General features: G+C 33.9%; 1 non-coding gene and 1 pseudogene across 1 annotated transcript; both read left to right on the top strand.

Moving 5' to 3' along the window:
* Positions 1-890: 890 nt before the first annotated feature.
* LOC150027583 (uncharacterized) lies at positions 891-3,859 on the top strand (annotated as a pseudogene).
* A 3,596-nt stretch (positions 3,860-7,455) lies between these two features.
* TRNAR-CCU (transfer RNA arginine (anticodon CCU)) lies at positions 7,456-7,528 on the top strand. Its single transcript has one exon. It is a non-coding gene; the product is annotated as a tRNA-Arg (tRNA).
* Positions 7,529-18,849: the final 11,321 nt, after the last annotated feature.

Below are 18,849 nucleotides of genomic sequence, written 5' to 3'. Positions count from 1 at the left end.
ATACAAATTTGTTTCTATTTTATCCTTATATCAATATTTTATTTTAGGTATAATTACCTTATTCGTCCCTACTTTCTGGGGCAATAGTCAATTTAGTATAGTGGTTTTAAAAAAAATCAATTTCGTCTCTATGTTTGTTTAAATGTATGCAAAATGGTTCTTTATGTTAAGTCGCAGCAAACGGCGTCAACTTCTGCTTATGTGGCAGAGAGAATAAGTTATGGGTTTAGGATGAGGTGTGAGGTGTCAAGTGACGTGGATGGTTGGATTAGTTTATTGAAAATTGAATTGGGGGTTAGGGTTTCTTGAATTTGAATTGGGTTATGATTTTTTAATTGTAAGCAAGGTTGAGGGTGTCTAAGGTACGTTATTCTAAGATGCGATTGTGAGGTGCGATTTTGCGGTTCAATCCTGTGGTGCCATCTCGAGCTCGTGAAGTGCGATTGTGTGGGGCAGCGTTTGTGGAACCTGAAGACGTTGTTGAGCGTGGAGCAGTTTCGTGGGTGGTCATTTCTAAGGTTAGGACTTTTTGACTTACTTTCAGAGTGGTTATGTTTGTGATTACTTTGAGAGAACATTTAGAGAGTAGTTTATGATGTAGGGTCCACCATGTGCAAGATTTTTGTATGTGTGGTCCAACATTTGGTTTCTGACATAATTAAATGCAGGATTGCTTTGTAATTTGTTTGTTATTTTTCGTCATATGTATATTTATATTTTGCAGGGATACCTTTTATAAAGTCCATATCATGACAAAATGTTATTTTCAGCTTGTGGTCCACCATAGTGGGACATTTTGTGATGCGAGATATGTTGGTGGTGATAAATCAACATGGTCATGTGACGGTGATAGATGGAGTTACTTTTAAATACTTGGCATTCTAAAGGAGATGGGGGTTTTAACAGTACAGGAGATGTGGTATTCACGTGGAGGTTGTGAACAGTTGGAAAATAGATTAGAGGTTCTGGTTGATGATGGTGGTGCAATAGAAATGCTGAAAATTGCAAATACACATGGTGAAGTTCATTTATTTTTTGTGCATGTTGCTTCAGAGGCAGAAGTGTTATTGGCTTTAGGTGATGGTGCGGAACCCGAAGGTGTTAAAGGTAATGTTGAGGATGGTGGTGGTGTGGACATTAGTGATCATCATGGTATGGAAGGTGTGGTTGAGGAAGATGAGGAGGAGGACGAAGGTCATGGTGGTCAGGGTATTGGTCTGCCTATTCATGAAGACATGGAATGTGATAATGATGGTGTGCATGTGTCAGAAGATTCTTCTTGGTTAAGGGAAGTTGAATTTATTGAAAGTGAAATTGAAGTTCTGAGTGAGGGTACTAGAGATAAGGGTGAGGGTGAGAGTGAAGGTTTAGGGTTTAAAGGTCATGTTAGGCATAGGCGTAGAAGGCAGACTAGTAATCTTATAGAAAGTTTAGAACCAAATTGTACAGATGATTTGCAAGATTTGGGTGTTGATGATGATGAAAGTGAAGGAACATTTGTGCATGATAGAGGGTTGTCACATACAGAGTGGGAATCAGAAGAGTTAGACAGCATGGGCGAATTTGAAGATGGTGAGAAAGATATGAGTACAGGTGGTAAATTTCCATCCTTTGAAATGTCAAAAAACATGACAGATTTTTCCTGGGATGTGGGTACCTATTTTAAAGACAAGGAAGCATTTAAAGATGTCATTAGAACTTATGTTATTCATTTTGGGAGGAACTTGAAATTAGTAAAAAATGATAACTCCAGAGTTCGGGTGTGTTGTATTGGAGCACAAGGACAATGTGAATGATATGCATATTGTGGGTTCTTACCCTCAACAAGTTGTTGACAGTTAAGAAAACTAAATGATGTACATACATGTGTTAGGCCGTTTAAGGTTAATTTGTTGAGAACTAAATGGTTGAGTGGGAGGTTGGAGACTTCTTTATGTCAGAATCCAAGATTGAGAAGTAATGATGTAAGGAACAAAGTTGTTAAAAAATGGAACATAAGTATAAGTAATTCAAAAGCTCAACGGGCAATGGCCATGACCTTGAAGAATGTCCATGGTTCATTTCAACATAAGTACAAACGAATTTATGACTATGCACATGAGCTCATGCGTGCAAATCCGGGGTCTACAGTGAAAGTCAAAGTTGAAGACATGAATGGCTTCATAGTTTTTAACAGATTTTATGTGTGCTTAAAAGCATGCAAGGATAGCTTTATATCTTGTAGGCCCATAATTGCTTTGGATGGATGCTTCTTGAAAGGCTTTTATGGTGGTGAATTGTTGACAACAGTTGGGAGGGACCCAAATGATCAGATGCTACTACTAGCATATGTTGTGGTTGAGGTTGAATGCAAAGAATCTTGGAGTTGGTTTTTGCAACTTTTAATTGAAGATGTTTGGGGTGTAGATGTATGTCAAGGCATCACTTTCATGTCTGACCAACAAAAGGTATATTCTTTGCTGACAACTGTTGATTTTGTCTATGTATAAATTTCATTGAAGTATATGACTTTTGACAGGGTTTGTTGCCTGCCATTTAAGAACTGATACCTGGGGCAGTGCAGCGGTTTTGTGCTCGACACATGTACTCCAACTTCATAAAGAAATTCCCATGAAATAAATTGAAAACTTTAATGTGGAGGACAACCAACAACACATATCCCTAAGCATGGGAGAGAGAGATGAGGGCTATAAAGGAGGTCAATGATGAGGCTTTTAAACATCTGATTGCACTACCTCCCAGGCAAGCAGTCATGCTTGTTCTTTTACTCATGTCAGATTTGAGAATTCCAAGGAATTATTTAAACTTGTGAATTGGTAGTTTAGAAATTCCTAAATTAAAAAAATGTATATTCAGAATTTGGAATATTTGATGGTATTCATTAGTTGAAAACAGAGTAAAGGTATCTGGAATATTTTGTCCATTAAAGTTATCTGATATTGTGTTTGTCAGTCCAGTCTGATGTTGTGTTGGTATCAAAGTAGGCTAATTGAGACTTTGTTGTGCATGTTAGTCCAATCTTTGTTTAAGCTAAAGTCTGGGTCCCAAGTCCATTTGGTCTCAAAAGAGGTGTTCAGTGCTTACCAGTCCATTTTATGAAGTCATTTGTTTTCAATTGACTAAGTTCTAAAATCATTTATGCACACCAATTAGTAGGTTCTGAAATCATTTTTTTTTCCTTTACTAGGTTCTGGTCCAGATCAAGGTTCACATTCAGTCCAAAAATGTGACTCACTTGTCAACAATATTTGTGAAGGCTTTAATAGTGTGCTTGTAGTTGCACGTGCAAAACCTATCATTACCATGCTAGAACATATCAGGACTTATATAATGCAGAGATGGGCAAAGAACATATTGAAAATTGCCTCATTTGAAGGATCAATATGTCCAAAGATTTTAAGCAAATTACAAAAGGAAGCATATCAAACTCAATATTGGATACCCAAGTTAGATAACAACATTGATACACTCTTTTAAAAACTTATTGTGTTACTTGTTGCATATGTCTAACCAATTTCATCATCACAGATCTTCCGTATATCACCTATTTGAAGTGAGACATACCTCTACCATTGGAGAAAAGTTTGCAGTTAACTTGGACATACATGAGTGCAGCTGCCGAAAATGGATGTTGACTGGAATACCTTGTTGTCATGCACTTTCTGCAAAGAAATTGTTCAATGTCGATCCAGTCAACTTCATTTCATTTTGGTTCAAGAAGGAAACATATGCAAAGGTGTACAACTCAATTATCTATCCACTGAATGGTGAACAAGTATGGGACAACAAATGTTGTGCCACTTCCCACAAAAAGATGCCTGGAAGACCAAAATTGAAGAGAAGGTTGGAGGCATGGTAGGTAATGAAGAACAAGAGTCAGTTAGGCTAAACTGGATTAAAGAAAAAATGTGGATTTGTAATAAGCTTGGCCACAACAGAAAGTCCTGCATTGAAAAACCATCAGAACAAGGTCCAAGTGCACCAGACCCATCTCAACAAGGTCCAACTCAGGTAGGTCCAAGTGCAACAATCCCATCTCAGCAGGGTCCAAGTCAAGCAGGTCCAAGTGCACCAAACCCATCTCAGCAAGGGCCAAGTCAGGCAGCTCCAAGTACACCAGGACCATCTCAGGAAGGTCCAAGTCAGGTAGCTTCAAGTGCACTAGGGCCATCTCAGGAAAGTCAGATAAATCCAACTGCACCCCCTCCACCATCTCCCCCTACTCAACCAAAAATTTCACAACCATCTTAGGCAGCTCGAAGGATAACAAGTTTAAATGCAAAATTTTCAAGACCTAACACCAGGCTTAAGTTACAATCCATGAGAGGCTTTTGGAAGCCATGAATGCTTTTGGAACCCACTAATTTCTATACTTGTGTATTTTGAAAAACAATTATTGTTGCCTTCTGTTAATGTATTTTGGAATGATAATTTGGTAATTTGTTAATGTATCATGTACTCAATGTATTTGGTAATTTTTGAAGTACCTTAATGTTATCAGGTTCTACATAATTAAGTTTGTGTGTGTGCTTGTTACACTTTATATTCATGTTACTATACCTCAACTAATTTAAACTTAGTAATCACTTTTGCTACTTGTCTAGCTGTCAAAACTGTTTTGGTATGCATATATGAACTGTGTAAATAGTTGCTCAAAAACATTTCAACCCAATCACATTGATAATAAACTTATTTCATTTGGATAAAAAATATTTAATTCTTTAAAATAAAATCTGCACATAACATATCTTTATTGGAGAAAAGTGTGCGGTTAACTTACAATTTTGCATTGATACACATTTTGGGATACATATTACATACTGGACATAATGAACTCAACACACGAATACATATTACATTAACTAATTCAATCATAATCCCAACCAAAATATACATTCATACGTTACTCATGGGAATTTTAAGAAAATAATCAACATAACAATGTTTATTACAACAACAACACACAATCCTACTTATAACATCTTAATCCACATTCTTGACATCTTCAGACGTTTTTCCAATCTATAAATCTTGTTTCTTTGTCTAACAATAGTTCCATCCTTGTCATTCCAAGTGTCTTCAATGCATCATCTGAAAAAGTTGCATCACATGCTTACGCCACTCCTATTCTGTATTAGACAAAACAATAACCAAAAAATCAATACCAATGCCTTTTTTTTTTCATAAACCAGAGTTCAATACATCTTACCTTGTACTTTGGACACCCCCAAAATTTCCTCCCACCATTTTTGAAAGTTGTTGTTGTTCTCAAAACTACAAATTCCCACAATCGCAAATGGGAGCAACAAAAGTTGTCTTGCTCCCACCACCATGGCTAGAATTACATCGGTGTTGTTGGACTTCCATTCGATTACAACTGCATGATGATACAGATGCAGACCTATAGGCACACATTTCCACCCCAAACGAAGCTACCAACGAACCCAACTCACGAACGAATCACAAACGCTAATTACTCCTCTCCCACCAACAAATCCACAACACCGGACTCCCCCACAAACGACCCTCCTTTCTGTCAACACCCTCGTTTCTGTGAAGCGGCCACCATCCAATAACGATTATGCTCAAACGGAAACCCTAACCACCACATTTTAATGATCTTTGCTCATCCAACCTCAAGGCCCCAATTTGACATGTGTTTTACTTCACAATCCCCATTCTCTCTGCCACATAAGCAAAAGTTGACGTCGTTTGCTGCGACTTAACAGAAAGGACCATTTTTCATACATTTAAACAAACATAGGGACAAAATTGATTTTTTAAAAATAACTATACTAAATTGACTATTGCCTCAGAAAGTAGGAACAAATAAGGTAATTATATCTTTATTTTATTATGGTTATTTCGTCATTTTATAATTACTTAAATTTAAAACTAAAAAAAAGTTAATATTAAATTTGAAACTATTTGAGAGACGTGCACTACATATATTTGAAAAGAAAGAGTCAAATAAAACTTTGAATTGAAATGTGGTTTGAGGGATTACATCCCTCAAATTTTATTTCTTTTGAATAATACACAGAAAAATATTTCGAATATCAATCTTTATCTTTATTTGGTCGTACTTTTAAAAAATAATTTAATATTTTTTGCTTTAGAAGCAATATATATATATATATATATATATATAGATAGATAATTTGATATTTAAAAGTTACGAATACACATATAATACATACATATATACCTATATATAAAGAGGATTCCTTTTTAAAATCGTTTTTTGGTGTTTACAAATGTTTTTCCATTTTATCCTTACATTAACATTTTATTTTGATTATTCCGTCATTTTGTAATTACTAAAACAATTGGCAAAACACTTTTGAATTTTGAAATATGAAGATTCATTTTTGTCTCTTTCCTTCGTGTAATATTTTCTTCTAACCTCTTTCATAAATATATTTATATTTTAACTCCTCTTGACCTCTACGATTCCCATCTCCTTTAATTTTTTTCTCTTTCCTTTGTGTAACATTTCTTTCTAACCTCTTTTATAAATATTTTAACTCTCAACTTTTTGGTTAACCTCCATGATTCTCCACTTTTATTTTGTTAACCTTTAACTTCGTACTTTAAGTCACTAGCGCACAACCTTCTCACTAGTGCACAACCTTCTTAGAAGAAATTATTTTTGGAGGATGAGAAGAAAGAGAAGTGTTTTTCTTTTTATGTTCCCTTCTTTTTGTTAGTATGTTTACTCTCAACGGATAAGAGCATGCATTAGGAGAGGGACAAATGAATGTTTCCATTGAAGTGATTGGAAAAAAGGCTTAGCGCAACTCGTAGGTACCGTCACTAAGTCTGCCACCTAATTGAAAGCAAGACAAGCGTAATTCCATGACTTGGACATTGGTGCACGCTACTCCGCTCCAGTCGGTATCGCTGCCAACGTGTCTTATACATAAAATTCAATGTGTGTGATAATTTAAATATTAAAAGAAAGTAGGAAAAAATTTATCATAAACAGGAATAATAATTCTACTTGAGTACCACAAATTTTCCTTTTCAAATGATAAAATAAGCACTCTATATTTCTCTTAGTTATTAATCTTATTAATTTAATTTCTAAAACATAGTATTGATTAGTAAAATTTAAGAATATTGTAGTTTATTATTAGATTTAATTAAGTTTTTTTTTACAGAAGATTTAGTGAAGTTTAAGAATTTAAACATTAATAGTTAGGAATGAGTATGTTTTCTTTTTGGAAGGTTTAAAGCTATGTTGGGATGATTTGATAATAAATTTTAAATTTAATTTTAGTATTCTTTTAATTAATATTTTTATTAATTATTGAATTTAATTCAAATTGCTCTATTAATTTACATTAAGGTTTCGTACAAATAATAAATAACTAGTACATGTGTCAACAATAATTCTCACAGCTACAATAATAATAATTATAAATATAATATATGAACAACTGAAATCAACTAGCGCCTGTAGCTCAGTGGATAGAGCGTCTGTTTCCTAAGCAGAAAGTCGTAGGTTCGACCCCTACCTGGCGCGTAATTCTCATTTTAATATTTTGTTTCAAGCAAAATTATCATATTTATTAAAATTTTAGAATGAAAAGAACAGGAAAACTTTAGAGATAAAGATTTCAAAACAAACGATAACAAAGATTTATTTAACTCTAAATATTAATTCTTATTTTAGGGTTACTAATTAATGTAGTTCTTACCATATATTTTAATTTGAAAGGTTTTGTAACATAAATTCCAAACATAGTTGTTGTAAACTTCAAAATGGTACGAGGTAATTGAACTGAATGGAATATGATGAAGTAGAGGGAATATAAAAAGGAAAAACAAAACCAATCCTAATTAAAAACAAGGGTGAATTCCGAGCGAAGAAGGAATCAAAATCTGCCTAATCTACAAGTTCTAAAAGGGTAATACTTATGACCTATGGGACCAGATAATAAATGTTGAACTGGTTTACATAATTAATTCGAGCTCGTAAAGAATTAGTATAAAATTGGTTAGATTAGTTCACAATTGGGCAAAACCTGTTTCAACCACTGTTTTTAAATTGCTTTTTTTTTTTTTTTATCTTATGAAGAATGACATAACTCTAGATAATGTTATGTTTATTTAGTTTTGAATACACTTGTTTTTAATGTTATAACACATTCAATTTGATTAATTGTTTAAATTTTAATATTATATTATAAGTTATAACATTTAGGATTATGAAATTGTAAATATTATATTAAGAATTAAAATAATGTTATTTAATCACAATTGATTGAATTAGAATTTAACTCATAGTTACACTTTAATCACTACCCTTATAAGTTCGACAACATAAAGTTTAAATAGTATTGGTTAATGGTACAATCACCTACATAATTTATATATAATACTTTTTATGGAAAATACTTTCTATCTCTTTATTGCAATAACATTTTTATCTGAATATTAATTAAGCTCGAATACAAATGATAAAAACCATTCAGTCTTAAAATTTTTGGTTAAGAAGATAAGTGAAAATTGAGTTTTAATGAAGAGATTGTAAAGTTTTTTTTCTTCTTCTTAACATGTAAAAATTGTATAGAGTAACTAGGATTCATTGGCCTTGTATTTTGGGCCAAAGTAGAGTATGATTTAAATAGAAAAGAGTAGGTGGAAAAATAGTAAAGAGGGGTGCAAATAAAATTGTTGGCATGGAAGATGTGAGACTCCACATGTCCTCTCCTCAATGGAGAAGATTTTACACCAATAAAGGCATGCCACTTGTCACTCTCCTAATGAAGAGGATTTGCACTAATAAGGTGGTGACACTCTAATTTGAGAGGTTTTGAGAGACTTTCTCTTAAAAATAGTAGTCGTTTGTATATGATTTTTAACTTTGATTTGAGTAATGAAATGTTGTCCAATTTGAGAAACTTTTACTTGTTCAAAGTTCTCTCTAGAGTTGTCTTCCTGCTATACAATTTTCTAGACTCCTCCTAATAGTGTTGACCCAACCTCACTCTAGAAACTAAGTGTTAGCCTAACCTCACTTATATTCACCACAATAATTTTCAATTTCTACATTTCTACAATTCATCATCCGTAAAAGATATTCAAATCAAAACAATAAAGAAGAAGATCTACAAATGAAGATGCAAGTTAGGATTGCATCATTTGGTACTTTGGTTTAAGAGATAAGTAGTTATTCTTAAAAAAAAAATCTAATTTCCGTGTTGTTCATAGTTTTTCTTGATTGTCTTGAATGTTTACCAATTGATTTTGTGTTTTTTTGTCTTTTTGTTTGGTTCAAATTCATTATTCTTACCTGAACCTTCATGTACGTGCTTTTAGGTGTTTTTGTGTTCATGTTCATGTGTTCTTTTGATTTTTTTTTTCAATTTTGTTTCGTGAATTCTTCTTATAATTGAGTCATTTTGATTTTATAATCATAAATATTTTGTCTAGAGTCATATTTAGTCCAAAAATTATCATAAACTCCATTACTTAACTTTTTGATTTTTTTAAATTTCTTCATAGTTTAGAGCTCTTGAGTGTCATTTTGATTTTCATTTTTGAATTCATTCATAAATTTCTACTAGATGATTAACAATTTTTTTAAAGTTAGGTTTCCATTATAATCTTCTCCAAAATTCATTTTCGAAAATTCTCGATAATTTTTTGAAATTTTTTCGTGGTTCAAAAAGAAATTTCAAAGTGTGAACAGTAGTCTAGAGCAGTTCTTGTAAAATCTTGAAATCTGTTGTGGAACAGTGCTTGGAGAGGTGCAAAAAAAAATATTATTTGTTTTTCAGATTTTCATGAGATTGTGCACTTCTTCATTCAAGTTTATATTGTTCCTCATTGTTTTTGGTGCGGAAACGGTGAATCATTTTCGGTGCAAATGTGAATTCATTGAAGCAATTATTGAAGTTGTGTGGTGTTGGAGGAATCACGAATGGAGGATTTTGCGATTTCTGGTGAACGCAATCAATGAACGGTGGTTTGCGATTTTTGGTGACGAGAACCGTGCACTCGGTGTTATTAAAGGTGAATTGAAATTAGAAAAGTTGTTTTCTCTAGGTAAATCTTTGTTCTCTTCTGGTAACCTCTCTCCATGGATTACATTGTCTGTAATGGTGGTTTTTGGTGGGAAGTGAGGGAGTGAGAATTTTCCGCAACTGCGTAAACAAGAAAATAGTATTGTTCGTGACTATTTGTGGTGGAGAAAATTGGAAACAAAGAATCAATTCAGGTAGTTTTGGAATTGTTTATAGCGTTGATTGATACAATTTTAATTTGAACATAATATGTTCAATTTAGTGCATTCAAGTTGTTTAACTAATTGGCCCAGAGATTTTAGCTAAATGTTTTTGTGCTAAATCAATCAAATGAACTTCAAAAGTTACTAAATCAGTTGTTGGAAATTTTCGTTTAACCTTGTTTCCATTATGGTTATTGTTTCAGTACTGTTTCTAATATGGTGCAAAGCTGTTGTAAATTTTGGTGTAAAGTTCTAGTGCAGATTTAGACTGAAAATAGTATTACTGTATTTTTTAGCTGAAACTTGAATTCAATTTGTGATTGTAAATTGATTAAAGTAGTGCAATACTTTGTTGATTGATAAATTTTGTTGTAAGCAAACAAATTGGTGAAACAATTTTTAGTGATTGGTCTATCTTGAATCAATATTGTACCAGTTGTTCAAATCTTTGGAATTACTATGCATAACCATTGGAGTCATGAGTTGATCTAGACTGCAAAGTGAAAGTTTTATTTGTGCAATACCCATCGCTTAGTTTTTGTGAGTTTAGTGATAAAATTGATTGAAAACATAATTCAAACAAATGGTGGGCATGGTATTTTTGGTACAAAGTTGAGAATGAGCACATGGAACAATGACATTCCTTGTGATGTGTGATTTTAGTTGAGCAGTGGTTGAATTGTTGGAAAATTTGATTTGAAACAACTACTGATTTGTGCTTGCGTGAGAAGACAAATGTGCTGGAGGAGAATTGAAAATGGTGGAAGTGAAATTGATTTGTTGAATTGATGTCATTCATTTGAATGCATGCTTGAGGAAATTGTCTTGCAACGTCAACTGATGTGGAAATTCAAAAATTGAAAACTTTTTGTGGGATCCACAATAATTGGATTGACAATTTGGTGTTTCCAAATTACTTGAAGTAGTGTGAATTTGATGTTGTGTTGCATGCAATGTCCATTTTAATTTTTACTGAATTGATTAATTTGTGAAGCAACAAAGTTTAATTTGGGCCAACGTCTTTTTCGGTCTTATGAACCATTGAAAAAAATTTGATATTCTTTAAAAAAATTTATAATCCACTTTAGAACCATTATCTGGAAAATTCATTTGTGTGCCTACTTTGTTTGTAGCTTTAATTTTTTTGATTTGAGTATTTTAAAATACTCTTTGAAGTTTCTCACAATTATAATATCTTGAGTTTAACTTTCTTAATTTTGAGTTTTTATTGATTTTGAACTTTATTGACCTCTTGCCATGAAAACTATTTGTTGCATAATCTGGAGAATTATGTTATAATTAAGTGCATATTCCATTTTATATTTATTAGGACAAATTTGTTAGTGATTTGATTTTATTTGATTTGTACGGCTTTAAACACCCATTATTTCTGGCTTTCATTGCCTATTATTTCTTTCCTTAATTAAGTTGTAAAACAGTTTATAAATAGAGACTATAATCACATTTGTAAGACATCTCAGAAATATATTTCATCTATTTCTTTCAACTTGGTATCAGAGCTCCTGATCTGGGAGACTCTGCTTCTGCAATTTTTATTTCTTTTTAGCAGCCTTCATTGCTGTAATCATTTTCCTTGACAGCCTTCATTGCTGTAATATTTTCCTTGACAGCCTTCATTACTATAATCATTTTCCTTGGCAGCCTTCATTGTTGCAATTTTGTTTTTTTGGAGAGCCTTGATTGCTGCAACTTTATATTTTCCTTATCTTTTCTCCATTGACCACCACTACCATTGACCGCTGCCGACCTCCACCTCTGTCGCTCGCCGAAAACTGCACCACTCGCCGGAACTGCCACTGCTCACCGGAAACTACCGTCGGTCGCCGGAACTGCCACTGCTCGTCGAAAACGGCTGCCAGCCGCCGGAAAATTTTTTCGACGAATTTTTTTGTGTGAACAATATCAAATTTTGCCAATCTGAAAAACTCAGTTTGTTTTGAGCTCTCATGGACTCCCTTAGTAAGCCATCTAGCTATTGTTCCTTTACTATGAGTGGTAAGAGTTCTAGTTTTTTTATCCTTTAATGCTTCTAGTACTGAAAATATCTGGATTATAGACTCTGGTGCTACTGATCGTATGACACCTCATTCCTCTTCTTTTTCATCCTACACTGCTTTATCCGGTAACCCATATATTACTGTTGCTAATGGTTCCACTACCCCCATTAATGGTCGTGGTAACATTCACCTTCAACCTTCATTTCCATTAAAAAATGTGCTTCATGTTCCCAAACTATCCAATAACCTCTTGTCTATTCAAAAGATTACCCAAGATTTAAATTGTGCAGTGGTATTTTTCCCTTCCCATTGTGTTTTTCAGGATCTTGCCACGTGGAAGACTATTGGAATTGTTAAAGAGTAGGGCGGGTTATATTATTTACAGCATGAAGAAAGTAAAAAGTGTGTTAGACTACAGGCACACACTTCTAATCTTCAGCAAGGTCGTGAATCTTGGTCATCCTCTCAGATATGGCTTCAACACAGACGTCTTGGTCATCCTCCATTTAGTACCCTAAAGTCCTTATTTCCTATTTTATTTACAAAAGTGTCTGCTGAGTCATTTCATTGTGATGTTTGTCAGTTTGCTAAACACCATCGGACAACTTTTCCTCCCAATGGTAATAAAAGTTCTAAACCTTTTGATCTTATTCATTCAGATGTATGGGAACCTTCACCTATTCCTAATATCTCGGGTACAAAATGGTTTGTTTCATTTATTGATGATTGTACTCGGGTTACTTGGATATTCCTCATAAAAGATAAGTCTGAAGTTTTTCACTTATTTGTAAAGTTTTACAGAATGATTCAAACACAATTTGAAAGTCCAATTAAAAGTTTGCGTTCTGATAATGGAAGAGAATATGTGAACCAAAACCTTTCCAAGTTCCTTCAGGAAAATGGAGTTGTTCATGAATTAACCTATGTGGACACTCCTCAACAAAATGGGGTTGCTGAAAGGAAAAATCGTCATCTCCTTGAGGTTACTCGAGCTTTACTTTTCCAAACATCTGTTACTAGATCTTACTGGGGGGAAGCAGTCCTGACTGCCACTTATTTGATTAATAGATTACCCTATCGGGTTCTAGAGGGTGTTACTCCTATTCAGGTTATGACCATATTCTATCCTTCTATTCCCATGTTGAATAGTCTTCAGAATCGTGTCTTTGGTTGTCCTGCGTTTGTCCATGTTCATAGTCCTTATCAGGGTAAGTTAGATCCTCGCGCCATCAAATGTTTCTTCATCGGTTATGCCCCCAACAAAAAGGGGTACAAATGTTATCATCCTCAAAGTCGTAAAGTTTATATTTCCAAAGATGTCACCTTCCATGAAACATAGTCTTTCTTTCCCAGTTCTCAGCTTCAGGGGGAGAGTATTCAAGAAGCTGAGGACCTTGAGTTGCCACCTTTTCCTTTGTTGCAGGATTTCGTTCTTAGGGAGAATGACAAAGACCCTATGCCAACATCATTGCCAGAGAAGAATAATGAGGACAAATACTTTGGGAAACAATATCAACAAAGGCAACAAGAACCCGTCTTGATCGAACAACAACTTCAATTGTCTGAATCGGAGGTAAGAACTCATATCTATGAGACTTTTGAGGACACCTTAAATGAAACTAACCTAGATGATTTACCTATTGCCTTGAGAAAAGAAAAAAAGATCTTGTGCCAAATATCCTATATCCCAATTTGTGTCTACAGAAAAACTTTCTATGCAGCACCAGAGTTTTCTTTCAGCTATTGATTCTATTAGAATCCCTACATCGGTACAAGAAGCCTTAAAAGATGAGAACTGGATTCGAGCCATGAATGAAGAAATGAGCGCATTAGAAAGGAATACGACTTGGGAGATTGTAGAGAGACCAAAAGATAAGAAAGCAGTGGGTTGTAGGTGGATATACACAGTTAAGTATAAGTCTGATGGCACACTGGATCGGTATAAAGCAAGGTTGGTTGCAAAAGGGTACACTCAAACTTATGGGATTGATTATGAGGAGACTTTTGCTCCAGTGGTAAAAATGAATACAATCAGGATTATTCTCTCCCTAGCAACACACTTTGGTTGGGCAATGCACCAATTTGATGTTAAAAATGCCTTCTTGCATGGAAGCTTGGAGGAAGAAGTATACATGGAGATTCCACCTGGTTATGGTGTTGTTAATGAAGGGAATAAGGCGTGCAGACTTAAGAAGGCCCTATATGGTCTTAAACAATCACCTCGTGTTTGGTTTGGAAGGTTTACTCAAGCTTTGGTATCTTTGGGGTATCGACAAAGCCAAGGTGACCATACTCTATTTATAAAACATTCTCATAATGGTAAACTCACTCTACTTTTGGTCTATGTAGATGATATGATTATTACAGGTGATGATGAGATTGAAAAACAAAATTTGAGGGAGAGACTAGCTGCTCAATTTGAAATGAAGGATCTAGGGAAGTTGAAGTACTTCCTTGGGATAGAGGTTGCTTACTCGAGACAAAGCATCTTTATTTCTCAAAGGAAATACATCCTTGATCTTCTCAAAGAGACTGGTAAGTTGGGTTGTAAGCCCACTGGAGTGCCAATAGAGCAAAATCATAGGACTGAGAATGATGAGGAAAACCCAAAAGTGGAGAAGACACAATATCAAAGACTTGTGGGAAAACTCATATCTATCACACACTAGGCCAGACATAGCCTATGCAGTTAGTGTGGTTAGCCAATTTATGCATGATCCAAGAGAAAGACACTTGCAGGCTGTAGATAAAATTATTCAGTACTTAAAAGCCTCTCCAGGAAAATGATTGCTATTCAAAAAGGGGGAAAACTTATCCATGAAAGTATATACTGATGCTGACTATGAAGCAAGATCGATTGTTGATAGGAGATCCACCACAGGCTACTGCATGTTCTTGGGTGGAAATCTGGTGACATGGAGGAGCAAAAAGCAAAATGTAGTTGCAAGATCAAGTGTAGAGGGAGAATTTAGAGCCATGGCTCAAGGGGTGTGTGAACTCTTATGGATGAAGATCATACTTGATGACCTAAAAATAAAATATGAAGCTCCTATGGGCTTGGCGTGTGATAATAAGTCCCCTATCAGTATTGCACACAATCCGATTCAACATGATCGAGCAAAGCACGTAGAGATAGATCGACACTTTATTAAAGAGAAGTTGGATGATGGTCTTATAGCCACTGGGTACATCCCTTCAAGACTCCAATTGGCAGATATGTTTACTAAGGGACTTCCCACAAAACAATTCGAAGATCTTACTTGCAAGTTGGGAATGATAAATATACATTCACCAACTTGAGGGGGAGTGTTGCATAATCAGGAGAATTATGTTATAATTAAGTGCATATTCCATTTTATATTTATTAGGACAGATTTGTTAATGATTTGATTTGATTTGATTTGTACAGCTTTAAACACCCATTATTTATGGCTTTCATTGCCTATTATTTCTTTCCTTAATTAGGTTGTAAAACAGTCTATAAATAGAGACTGTAATCACATTTGTAAGACATCTCAGAAATATATTTCATTTATTTCTTTCAACTCTATTTCTTAGTGTGATCTTTAGAAAAGATTGACTAACATTAATAGGTAGCATCTTGGAGAAGGAAAATGTCAAGTTAAGGATGACTACTCTCTAGAGAACAAACAAGTGAAAGTTCAAAAGAAGAGTGATAAACACTTGAGAGGAAGATTTGGCAAGCTACAAAGATCAAAAATCAAAATTTTTGTTTTGTTTTTCATATTATCACGGAACCTCTGTGTTAAAAGTTTAATTTTTGCTTATTTTGTTTTGTTCGGTAAAATTCTTTCAAAGTAATCTCGTTAAGAACTTTGTAATAGTAAGCGATTAGTCTTGTGGAAATGTGTCAAGAGACTCAAAGTGTCACTTGCATTTTCACTTAGGATTTCTTGTTTTACTTTAATTTCTTCTTGTTAATTTCATGCTTTCCTTTTATTTCTCCAAATCTCCGTGATATATAGGGTGTATCTCTCAATTTTTGTAGTTGATCTTCTTTTGATCCTTAGGAAGTCTTGCACACACACAACTAGGGGAAATTGTTGAGTTTCTTTTGAGGGAGATTGGTTGAGTCTATTTGAGGAATCTGTGGCTAGGAAAGACATTGGTACTAAATTGGTCCAAGTGACTCACCACTCTTTCCTAGGGGTGAACTCAGATAAACTTTGACTATTTAACCTTGATAGGAACTTCCAAATTAAAAAACATACTTTTGAAAATTTTTATCACTCTTTATTGAATCAAAAATTTTGTGAAAACCATTTCTTTTTAGTTCAAAATGAGTGATCATATGCATGCATTAAATGTTCAAGGTAGTAATAAGGAACCACAGGTAGAGTATGGTTGGAGAGCGGAACTTAGGTTTTTAAAAGAAAATTTAGACAAAGGATACCAAAAGACAAATAGAAAATTGGATGATTTTAGAAATGAAATTAAAAAAAGATACGAAGGACATGTTGAGCCAAATGGTTCTCAACCAAAATAAGAGCAAGGGATAGGAAAAAGAAGAACCTAGACGTAGAAGAAATCCTGAGTTTGATGAGAACTTTAAGAGGGACTTTTTGTATCAGCTCCACAGACTTCAACAAAGAGATAGAACTGCAGAAGAATACAAACATAAAATGGAGTTACTTATGTTGAGGGCAAGAATAAGGGAAGAGCCTAAAAACTATTGGTAGATTCAAGAGTGGTCTAAACCTTGAAATGCGAGATATGATTGAACTTTTTCCCTTTAATTACTTGAAAGATTTGAAGGAAATAGTTCAAAAATGTGTTAAGATAAAACAACGAATTACTAAAGGGACTACCTCTAGGAAAGACTATCTTAACACATCCTATTTTAGGAGAGATTTTAAGAAGGAGGGTTACCCCCTTCAAATCCAGGTATGAAGGGTCATAAGATGACGAAAGGGAAAGAAAAATAGAAAAGTCTTTTTTCTAGAGTTGAACCAGATATTGATAACATCTTTTCTTCCATTACAAAACCTTGTGAGGATGTGCTTGAAGAAAAATTGGTGTTTGGAGCTGAACCAGATATAGATATAAAATCTTCCTCCACATAAAAGACAAATGCAGGTTTGATTGAAAAGGAAGAAGAAGAGGAAACCAACAAAGAAGAAGAGTCTTTTATGACATCCCTGTAAGCATAACTGAGAAAGAATTCTTAAAGGGGGATTACAATACTTTTAACTCTCCTTTACAATTATATAATGCTAATTCTTCTTAACAAAAATCTCAAAAACAACACTTTGTGATGTTGTTGCCTAGTTTGGGCAATAAACAACACAAAGTGAACAAAAATATTTTTGATAAAGGCCCTATGTTTTTCTTTCAAAATTTTTATAAAAATAAAGGGCCTTATTTCTGTTATTTTTTCTTTTGTTTTAGTTTTCTTTTAATAAATAAAATTATCTCATGTTTGTTTGATGTTTATTGTAGATTGACATTTGATTTAGGAGGAAAATAACAAATAAACAGATGCTATTGTCATTGAGCAACAACATTCAGATTTAAGGACAAATCCTTCTCAAGAGGGAAGGAATGATGAAAACCATCCAACCTCAAAACTTTCGGCTAAGAAGATAGACAAGATCGAGCCTTAATGAAGAAATTGTAAAGTCTTTTTCTTCTTCTTAGTCTTGTAAAAATTGTATAGAGTAGTTAGGATTCATTGGGCCTTGTATTTTGGGTCAAAGTAGAGTATGATGTAAATAGAAAAGAGTAGGGTGTAAAATAGTAAAGTGGGGTGCAAATAGAAATGTAGGCAAAGAAGGCATGAGGCTCCACATGTCCTATCTTAATGGAGATGATTTTACTCCAATGAAGGCATGCCACTTGTCACTCTCCCAATGAAGAGGATTTTCACCAATAAGATGTTGACACTTGTCACACTCTCATTTAAGAGGTTTTAAGAGACTTTCTCTTATAAATAGGAACCTTTTGTACACAATTTTTAACTTTGATTTGAGTAATAAAATGTTGTCCAATTTGAGAAACTTTTACTTGTTCAAAGTTCTCTGTAGAGTTGTCTTCTTTCTAGACATTTTTATAGACTTCTTCTAGTAGTGTTGACTTTGTCTCACTTTAGAAACTAAGTGTTGGCCTAACCTCACTTAACATAATTTTCATCTTTTTCAAGTTTTTATAATTCTTTATGCTTCTGCAATAACGTTCATCATTCAACGAAGATATTCAAATCAAAATAATGAAGAAGAAGATATACGAATGAAGATACAAGTTAGGATTGCATCAACAAGCTTTTCACCTATTGTTAGAAAAGAAAGAAAAATAATCTAGTGTGAACAAGTTACCAATATGTTGTAGTCGGAATGAAATCAAGTTGAAATTTTTAAGCTTTGGTTAATGAATATTTCACAGAGGTGATCCCAAGAAAAAAAATCCATTAACTGCTGCATGGATAGGGTTTTCAGGCACAATCAGTTGCCATATTAAAATTGTGTTAGGAAATATTGTTATCATTCAATACATGAACATTTGGTTTATTGTGTATCACAATAACTGTTTTCATAACATCCGTGAATAAGCCTATAGTGTCTAAGATAAGCATAATCA

This window comes from Phaseolus vulgaris, chromosome 5 (genome assembly GCF_051622355.1).
Source record: "Phaseolus vulgaris cultivar YP4 chromosome 5, ASM5162235v1, whole genome shotgun sequence".
NCBI lineage: Eukaryota > Viridiplantae > Streptophyta > Magnoliopsida > Fabales > Fabaceae > Phaseolus > Phaseolus vulgaris.
This window is presented reverse-complemented; position numbering and strand designations above follow the sequence as displayed.